This window comes from Mauremys reevesii, linkage group 3 (assembly GCF_016161935.1).
Source record: "Mauremys reevesii isolate NIE-2019 linkage group 3, ASM1616193v1, whole genome shotgun sequence".
Classification (NCBI taxonomy): Eukaryota; Metazoa; Chordata; order Testudines; family Geoemydidae; genus Mauremys; species Mauremys reevesii.
In genome coordinates, this window is record NC_052625.1 from 21997359 (window position 1) to 22006503 (window position 9145).

At 44.1% G+C, this 9145-nt stretch overlaps 1 protein-coding gene across 1 annotated transcript in view; it reads right to left on the reverse strand.

The window, feature by feature from the left end:
- Nucleotides 1–3624, reverse strand: part of REL (REL proto-oncogene, NF-kB subunit) — a 54856-nt gene extending 51232 nt beyond the window's left edge. The window contains exon 1 of the mRNA XM_039531055.1: nt 3603–3624. The gene's annotated coding sequence lies outside the window, so the exon portion shown is untranslated. The remainder of the gene's footprint in view (nt 1–3602) is intronic.
- Nucleotides 3625–9145: the final 5521 nt, after the last annotated feature.

Below are 9145 nucleotides of genomic sequence, written 5' to 3' on the forward strand. Positions count from 1 at the left end.
TAAATCACTACCTTAGGCCTAGTAAAAGGTTTGACGTGCCAGGAGTCTTACAGGACAACACTCTCAGATGCCTGGGAAGAATAAAGAGTTACATTTTTCTATACAAGAAGATCAACTATACACTTTCAATCTGTGTAACTTTAATTTTAGACTAAAGAAAACAAACTAAGGGCATGGCTACACTTGCAGATGTACAGCTCTTTGAGTTAAACCAGCCTTCGTACAGCGCAGTAGGGAAAGTGCTGCAGTCTGTCCACACTGACAGCACACTAGTGTGACCACATTAGCAGCTCTTGCAATGGCCACAGAGAGCAGTGCAATGTGGTAGCTATCCCAGCAAGTGGCTGCAACGTGCTTTTCAAAGGGGGGTGGGGGGGTTAGAGTGTGACAGGGAGTGTGTTGTGTGTATGTGGGGGGAGAGAGAGTGGGTTTTTGGGGGGCTGAGAGCATGTCAGCATGCTGTCTTGTAAGTTCAGAGAGCAGCAGACCTCCCCTTCCCCTCCCGTCTTTCTCTCTCACACACAGCATTCCACACTAATGGTTGCTTTGTCTCAGAGCAGATAAGCAGCCAGCTGTCAGAAACGGAGCTTTCAAAGGGCATATCCAAAACAATGACAAGAGTGGCCACTTGACTTAAGGGGATTATAGGATGTTTCCAGAGGCTGATCTGAGCATAGTAATGCAACACCTTGTTCACACTGATACTGGGGCGCTCCAGCAGGGGTGCATCAAACGTTATTCTACTCGCTGAGGTGGAGTACCAGGAGTGCTCTAGTCGTGGAGTCAGAGTGCTCTACGTGCCTTGCCAGCATGGACGGGTAGTGAGCTAGTGCACCCGGGGCTCCTTTAATGCTCTGTAACTCGCAAGTGTAGCCAAGCCCTAAGAAAGAATCAAAGTAAAATCTCCAGAACGCTCTTTCTCTCATCTATAATACAGTATGTACCATCTCTGCCTAACAAAATAACCACTGTCTTGTAGATTTCCTAGAGATGAAAAGGTGGAGAACACAGAAAATAAAGTCATAACAGTTACATAGCCCACATCAACCAAAAACCTTACCCAGATTAAGACACTAGTCAGAGTAGTTGATAACAAGTGAATACTCACACAAATGATATTGGGTTTAAAGCAGAAACCTTGGAACAAAGACACAATGTAACAAGTGCAGTATAAGATGGGTAGCTGTGTTAGTTTGTAGCATGTATCCAAAAAAACAACAAGGAGTCTGGTGGCACCTTAAAGACTAACAGATTTATTTGGGTATAAGCTTTTGTGGGTAAAAAACCCACTTCATCAGATGCATGGAGTGAAAATAGTGCAGTAAAAAATAAAGCGCAGTATAAAAATAAAAGAAAATAAAGTGCGGTATAAAAACTTAGAGAACGAGCTGACATGGCTAAGGGACAGGGAGAAGCAGAAAGCAGAATGGAACATACTTATAACTGGGGCCTGGTCTACACTAGAAAATTAGATCAATTTAACTATGTTGGTTGGGGTTTGAAAAATCCATACCCCTGAGCAGCATTGTTAAACCCATTTTAAGTCTCCATGCAGACAGCACTAGGTCCACAGAATAATTCTTCTGTCGGTCTAGCTACCACCCTTTGGGGAGGTAGATTACCTATGTTGATGGGAAAATCCCTCCCATTGTAGGTAGTGTCCCTGCTGAAGCGCTATAGTGGTGCAGCTGTGCTGCTACAGCATTTTAAGTGTAGCCCACATCTTACTTGGATACCTCATAAAGGTCAATAAAACAACTGTAATGTCAAAATGTGAGAGAATTAGAATGATAGTTACAATCGGAAAATGATAATACTGTCTGATATTGGGTTTGTTCAAAGCAAAATTCAGTGGGTTCAAATCATTGCATGTCAAAACCCAGGAAATTGTCAAAGTTTTGCACAAATCTAACCCCCTACCTCATAACAGGCTTCAAGATACACGTTCCTCAGCTGTTTAAACTAGACATAGGGGAAGACGCTGAGAGATGAAAGACCAAGTCGAATGTGTCTGTGAAAATCATCGATAAAAACTCCTGCCATGCAGTGCTGAGACTCTAAATTTAAAATTATCTGCCTTAGGTAACATAGCATGTTATAGTCTTCCTTAATTTGAGCCTGACTCTCTAGGTGAAAAGAAGAGCTTTTGACTCTTAAAAAACCCCTCCTTCTTAAAGAAGAATGTGCTCCAGCCAAACCATCAATATCTATTCACTGGGAGAAGAGCTCCCCCACATTGGGAACTAAGCACACAAGGGTACTGAAGGGGATAGGGTACCTGTAGCTTAATTTTGGTTACTGGAGGCTTCTCAGCAGTTAATTGGGGAAGTGGACACACCTTTCTCTCACTCAGTGTATTGTTCTTATTTAGTTAGGTAGAGTTGGTATTAAACAATTGTTTTATTTTTATTTGAATATTACAAAAAAACAGCCATAAGCTGGAGCCTGCTACAATCCATTTTATCCCCTGTGGTTCTGAACCCCCCTTTCCAAGATGGAGGCTGACACCCTCCTCCTTACATAACAATAGCAGCTGTTCCATGTGCCTGGGAGCTGACTCTCTGGGGATAATAAGCAGCAAGTTGTGAGACAGGGACAGGGAAAGTGAACTGTATCTTTTTTCTGTGAGGGATTTAGCCAGGCAAAAACGTAGATCTGCATATTTAGCCTATGATAGTGGAGACAGAGGAAGGACAAATTACCATTGTTAGCTTGTTTAAGTAAGCTGAATTCAGGAAGTAAAGGAAAGGGGAATACCTACCACCATGAGAGAGAAAAAACAGGCCAACAGAAAAAAGGAGTAATTAGACAAGACCCAGATGGATGGTGATGGTGGTGCCTGGGGCTGGAAAGGTGGAGTCAAAGCAGGTAGCTGCCTACTGTGAGGGCAGGAATGGCTTTTAAAAAAAAAAGGGGGCAGCCAAATCAGCAGAACAAATAAAACTTTTTTTAAAAAATGTGACACAACAGTCTGAGTGCCTCCTGGAAGTTGGTGCCCACAGCCCAGGGTGACTGTCCTGCTTCCCCAGCCCTAGAACTGGTCCTGTGTAAGGAGCCCTTGGAGTGCACATATAGTGAAAATTAACTACACCTAGTGAAATGATTGATGCCTAAGCAGCACATCCAATTAGTGTCAAATGAGACCCTGGGCTGCAAGCAAGGCCAGGATTGTTGGAGACTAACTTGTTGAACTAGTTAGTAAATGGTGATTAGACCAGGCACCTGCTAGCCAGAATTTTCCATTACAACAGCTTCAGCTTGTAGTGTCAGAAGATAAGCATGAAAGTTTCCAATACTAGAGGCAAAGGGAGCAGGAACTCAAGTGGGAAGCTGATGGTAAAAATGCCTGCTTGTCTCTGAGCTTGCCCTTGCCATCATAAGAGCTCTTTTTCTTTATGGCTACTTGATGCAACGCCACCTAGTGCTTGTGATTTCATAATAGTGTTGTGTCCCTGGCTTCTTCATACAATGTTTCCTAATGGTCACTATCTAAAAATATTTTTTTAAAGCATATGAAAATCTATTGTTTTCCACCAGGGTCCCATAAAATCTGTTCGCTGCATCTGATTCTGACAGCTGGTCATTCTTGGGTGGTTTCTTACCTCTCCAAAAGGTAGGGAAAGGAATTTGTTGGGTAAAGCAGATATGGGTGCGTCCAGGGTTCTTCTCCCCAAGAAGAGTGCCCAGGGATGGCTGATGGTGCCCTCTCCAGGGGACCCCACTAAGGAAGCCTCTGGTACAATAACAGTGACCAGAAAAATTAGCTGGAGACCAGGAAGTCACTGAAAGGCTGCTGAACAAATGGGCTTTGGATCAGGCCCAAAATGACTACAAAGATGATGAAAAGGCTTGTAACACAGAAGATGATAAAGACTCCAACTAAAATTGCTAGCCCAGTTCATAGCTGTATAGCTCTTGCCTTGTGCTTATGGTAAGAGCTAAACATTTTTTTAAAAGACAAATTAACAGCTTCCCATAGCAGTAAATCAACTGTGGTGACTGTGATTCTAAAGTCCAGCATTTATTTATAAATAACACTTAATCAGAAGTGCTTGACATTTTGTGATTCACTATTGTTAGAAGTGTGAGACATGGGGAAGTGACAACAGCAGTTTCAGTTAAGTTACCACTGATAATTATGTTTTATAGCAGGCTGTTATACTGGATCAATGAGAATTTTGCCTGAGACTTGTCTCCTTCTAACCTGGGAGGACACAGAAAGAGAGGAAATGGGAAGTAGAAGGAATAAAAGACTGTGGGCTTGTCTATATGCGGTCACACCACTTTAACTAAAAGTGTAATTTAAAATCAATGTAGTTAAACTGCAAAACAGTGAGTGGTGGCTTATACTGAGTTAGCTTGAGTCAATTAAGAACGGGTTTAAACCAAACACAGAATACATCACTCAAACTGAAATAAGAGTGACCAGGTGGATGAGGTAATCTCTTTTATTGGACCAACTTCTGCTGGTGAAAGAGGCAAGCTTTCAAGCTCCACAGAGCTCTTTTTCACAGGGCCGCTGCGGGGGCAGGGGGGTAAGTGGGGCAATGTGCCCCAGGCCCCACAGGGACCCCCACAAGACTATAGTATTCTACAGTATTGCAACTTTTTTTAATGGAAGGGCCCCCGAAATTGCTTTGCCCCAGGCCCCCTGAATCCTCTGGGCGGCCCTGGTTTTTCAGGTCTGAAAAAGGTACTCAGAGTGTCACAGCTAAATACAAGATGGAACAGATTGTTAAGCATAAGGAGTTAACATGTTGCGAGAGGCCATTTAAAGCAGGGGTCGGCAGCCTCTGGCATGCGGCTCACCAGGGTAAGCACCCTGGCTGGCCGGGCCAGTTTGTTTACCTGCCCCTTCCACAGGTTCGGCCGATAGCGGCTCCCACTGAACATAAGAACATAAACATAAGAACACGGTTCACTGCGCCAGGCCAATGGGGATGGCGGGAAGCCCCGGCCAGCACATCCTGCGGCCCATGCCACTTCCCGCAGCCCCCATTGGACAGTGACCAGCCCTTGGGCTGAATGCAGCCAGCTGTTTTGGCGGCTAGCTATTGTGGCAGCCCCAGGGCTGGTCACTGTCCAGCTGTTTTGGCAGGCCCTGTCCCAAAAGAAATCATGGAGGTCCCAGAAAGTCACAGAATCCATGATCTGCATGACAGAATCATATCCTTAATCATTACATTGATTGCTTCAGGGTGAAAAATTGACTGTGAAATCCTAACAAACATCACATTGACCACTATCTCTCCACCAACGAGAGGACAGCTATTCAGTCCCTGAAATCCAACCACCAGATAGTGATCAAACCAAAAGACATAGGGGGTGCCCTCATAGTCCTCAACCGTGACGACTATATCAATGAGGCCAACCATCAACTCCCAAACACCACATATTATAAAAAACTCCAAGAAGACTCCACACCACAATTCACCTAGGAATTTAAGGATATCATGAAGTCCTTCCCCAACAACTCCAAGAGAAATTCCACAAGCTCATCCCCAACAAACCCACCCCACATGCTTCCCAAGATACACAAACAAGGGAACCCAGGCAGATCCATCATATCTGGCCACAACACTCTTACTGAAGGACTATCAGGACTCAAAAACCATTCTCAAACCACTCACCACGCAAATGGCCAGTTTCCTCCACGACACAACAAACATCCTCCAGAAACTTCACAACACTAACAACCTCCCTCGGAACACCATCTTTGCCATCATGGATGTCACCTCCCTATACACCAACATCCCTCACCATGAGGGCATCACTGCCTGCCTCAAATATCTACAAGACAATTGCCAATACTCTGGTAATCCACCCCAAACACATTGCCAAATTCATCCATTTCATCTTCACGCATAACAATTTTACATTCAGTAACAAATGCTTTGTCCAAATCATGGAAAAAGCCATGGGTCCTAGGATGGCTCCCCACTAAGCCAACATCTTCATGGGCCACAACTGAGAAAGAATTTCTGGACAAATGTACCAAAAAATCACAATGATATACTTGAGTTACATCAATTATATTTTCATCCTCTGGATAGAAGACCTTAATTCCCTCACAGATTTCCACCACAACTTCTACAACTACCATCCAGTTCTCAAATTCTCTCTAAAACACTTCCACAGCAGCATCAACTTCCTGGACACCACAGTTAGATTCAGCAATGGAACCCTACAGACAACTATATATAAGAAACCCACGGATCCCCACACTTACCTTCACAGATCCAAGAAAGCAACTGAAACACATAAAAAAAATCTATTTTCTACAGCCAGACACTCAAATACCACATAATATGCTTTGATGAGAAAGTTTGGGATACACACCTTAACACACTTAAAACCACCTTTACAAAACAAGGACATGCCACCAGAGAAGTACATCACACCACAGAATGGGCCACCCAAATACCCCCAGAGTACCTGGTTTAATACGGGGGGGGGGGGGGATCCAATGACCACATGGCCCTAGTTGTCACCTATCACTCTACGCTGTAACCTATATAGGGTGTCATAAATATCAAGGGAAGGGTAACCACTTTTCTGTATACAGTACTATAAAATCCCTCCTGGCCAGAGGCACAACATCCTTTTACCTGTAAAGGGTTAAGAAGCTCAGGTAACCTAGCTGGCACCTGACCCAAAGGACCAATAAGGGGAAAAGATACTTTCAAATCTGGGGAGGGGGAAAAGGCTTTGTTTTGTTTGTTCTTTGTCTGTCTGTTCTGTGTGGGTGACAGATCAAGAAGGCAAGCATTCCAACTCAATTAGAATTAGTAAGTAATAATAAGGGAATGCGTTAGCTTACTTTTATTTTGGCTTGTGATTTTCCTTGTCTAGAGGGGAGATCCTCTATGTTCTTGAGTCTTTTGTTATTCTGTAAAGTACTTACCATCCCGATTTTATAGAGGTGATTCCTTTACCTTTTCTTTAATTAAAATTCTTTTAAGAACCTGATTGATTTTTCATTGTTTTAAGATCCAAGGGTTTGGATCTGTGTTCACCTGTACCAATTGGTGAGGATATATTCTCAAGCCTCCCCAGGAAAGCGGGTGTAGGGGTTTGGGGGGATATTTGGGGAAGGTAGGGCTCCAAGTGACCCTCCCTAAATGTTTGTTTAAATAACTTGGTGGTGGCAGCGTTACTTAATCCAAGGTATAAGAGAGAAATTGTGCCTTGGGGAGTTTTTAACCTAAGATGGTAGAAATAAGCTTAGGGGGTCTTCATGTGGGTCCCCACATCTGTACCCTAAAGTTCAGAGTGGGGAGGGAACCCTGACATAGGGTATAATTCAACAGTAACAATCCACAATGGGGACCACATCCTGAAAGAAATATTTCCTAACCCCCCTCTTCTGGCCTTCAAACAATCCCCCAAGCTCAACATCAGAAGCAGGCTCCCCACGGACCAGGACAAACCAACTCAAAGCAGCACCAGGCCCTCCCATAACAACAGATGCAAAACCTGCAACATATCTCCACTGCTCAGTACCCATCCTCCCCATGACACCTTTCAAAATCCAAGGGTCCTACACATGCCTATCACAATGTGTTGTTCTTTATCCAGTGCACTAAGTGCTCCAATAACAACTATGTGGGTGAAACGTCACTATGCTCTCGAATGCAGAAAAATGATAAAAAACAAAAACACCATATCATCATGGGTGAACACTATGACAAAATGATCACTCCATAGCTGACCTATAACTTAGCTAGACACTAGAAATCATGGACTCAATAAATACACTGGATTTATGGTTCATTACAACAATCTTTAACCCACTAACCCTCCTTTATCCTGTGACTATAGAGGAGTTAACTGCCCACTTCACTTTGAATAGTCTCTTGCGATATGTTAACTTATTATGCTTAACAATCTGTTCCACCTTATAGTTAGCTGTGACACTGAGTACCTTTCTCAGCCTTGGTTTACACTACAGAGTTAAGTTGACTTAAGTTTTGTTTACAATCATAAGTTGCTTTAATAACATTGTGGAGCATGTCCACACAACGCTCCTTGTATCAGATGTGTGTGTCCACAGTTGTTGCTCTTGCATCAACAGAGACAGTGTTGCATCATGGGTAGCTATCCCACAGTGCAACTCCCCACCCTCTGTCACTTTCTGCTGCTGGGAACTCTGGGAACAGACCGCAGTGCATCATGGAGATGTACTCACCATCCTATGATGCAGTTATTTCTATCTCATGCCATGGGCTTCGTAGTTCCTACTTTGTTTCATGCTGTTTTTCAACAGCCCTTGTAAAGTGTGCATCCACCATCTCTGCCTGACAGCATGCATTCTGAGCTGCTGACCACTGTGGTGATGAGAATTATGAACACAATGCGGCTGGTCCTGCAGTATTTTATGAGCTGAAAAACAGAGTGAATCAGTGATGCCTGCCCCGCTGTCTGCCATGGAAACAAATAATTCCTTTCTAGAACTATGTGTGGAGCTCTCCTCAGAACTGCGGCGCAAGGACACCAGAATGAGAGCTGCCCTCACTGTGGTAACCTGGGTAGCGATCGCTGTGTGGAAGCTGGCAACTCCAGACTGCTACCAGTCAGTCACGAATCAGTTTGGAGTTGGAAAGTACACCGTGGGGGTTGTGGTGGTGCAAGTCTGCAACAAAGACAAGTTCAGAGTCCTGCACTTAGGATGGAAGAATCCCATGTACTGCTACAGGCTGGGGAATGACTGGCTAAGCAGCAGTTCTGTAGAAAAGGACCTGGGGATTACAGTGGATGAGAAGCGGGATATGAGTCAGCTGTGTGCCCTTGTTGCCAAGGTCAATGGCATATTGGGCTGTATTAGTAGGAGCATTGCCAGCAGATCAAGGGAAGTAATTATTCCCCTCTATTCAGCACTGGTGAACCAGGAGCAATGGTCTCAAGTTGCAGTGGGGAAGGTCTAGGTTGAATATTAGGAAACACTATTTCACTAGGAGGGTGGTGAGGCACTGGAATGGGTTACCTAGGGAGGTGGTGGAATCTCCATCCTTAGAGGTTTTTAAGGTCCGGCTTGACAAAGCCCTGGCTATGATGATTTAGATGGTGTTGGTCCTGCTTTGAGCAGGGGGTTGGACTAGATGACCTCCTGAGGTCTCTTCCAACCCTAATCTTCTATGAGTCTATG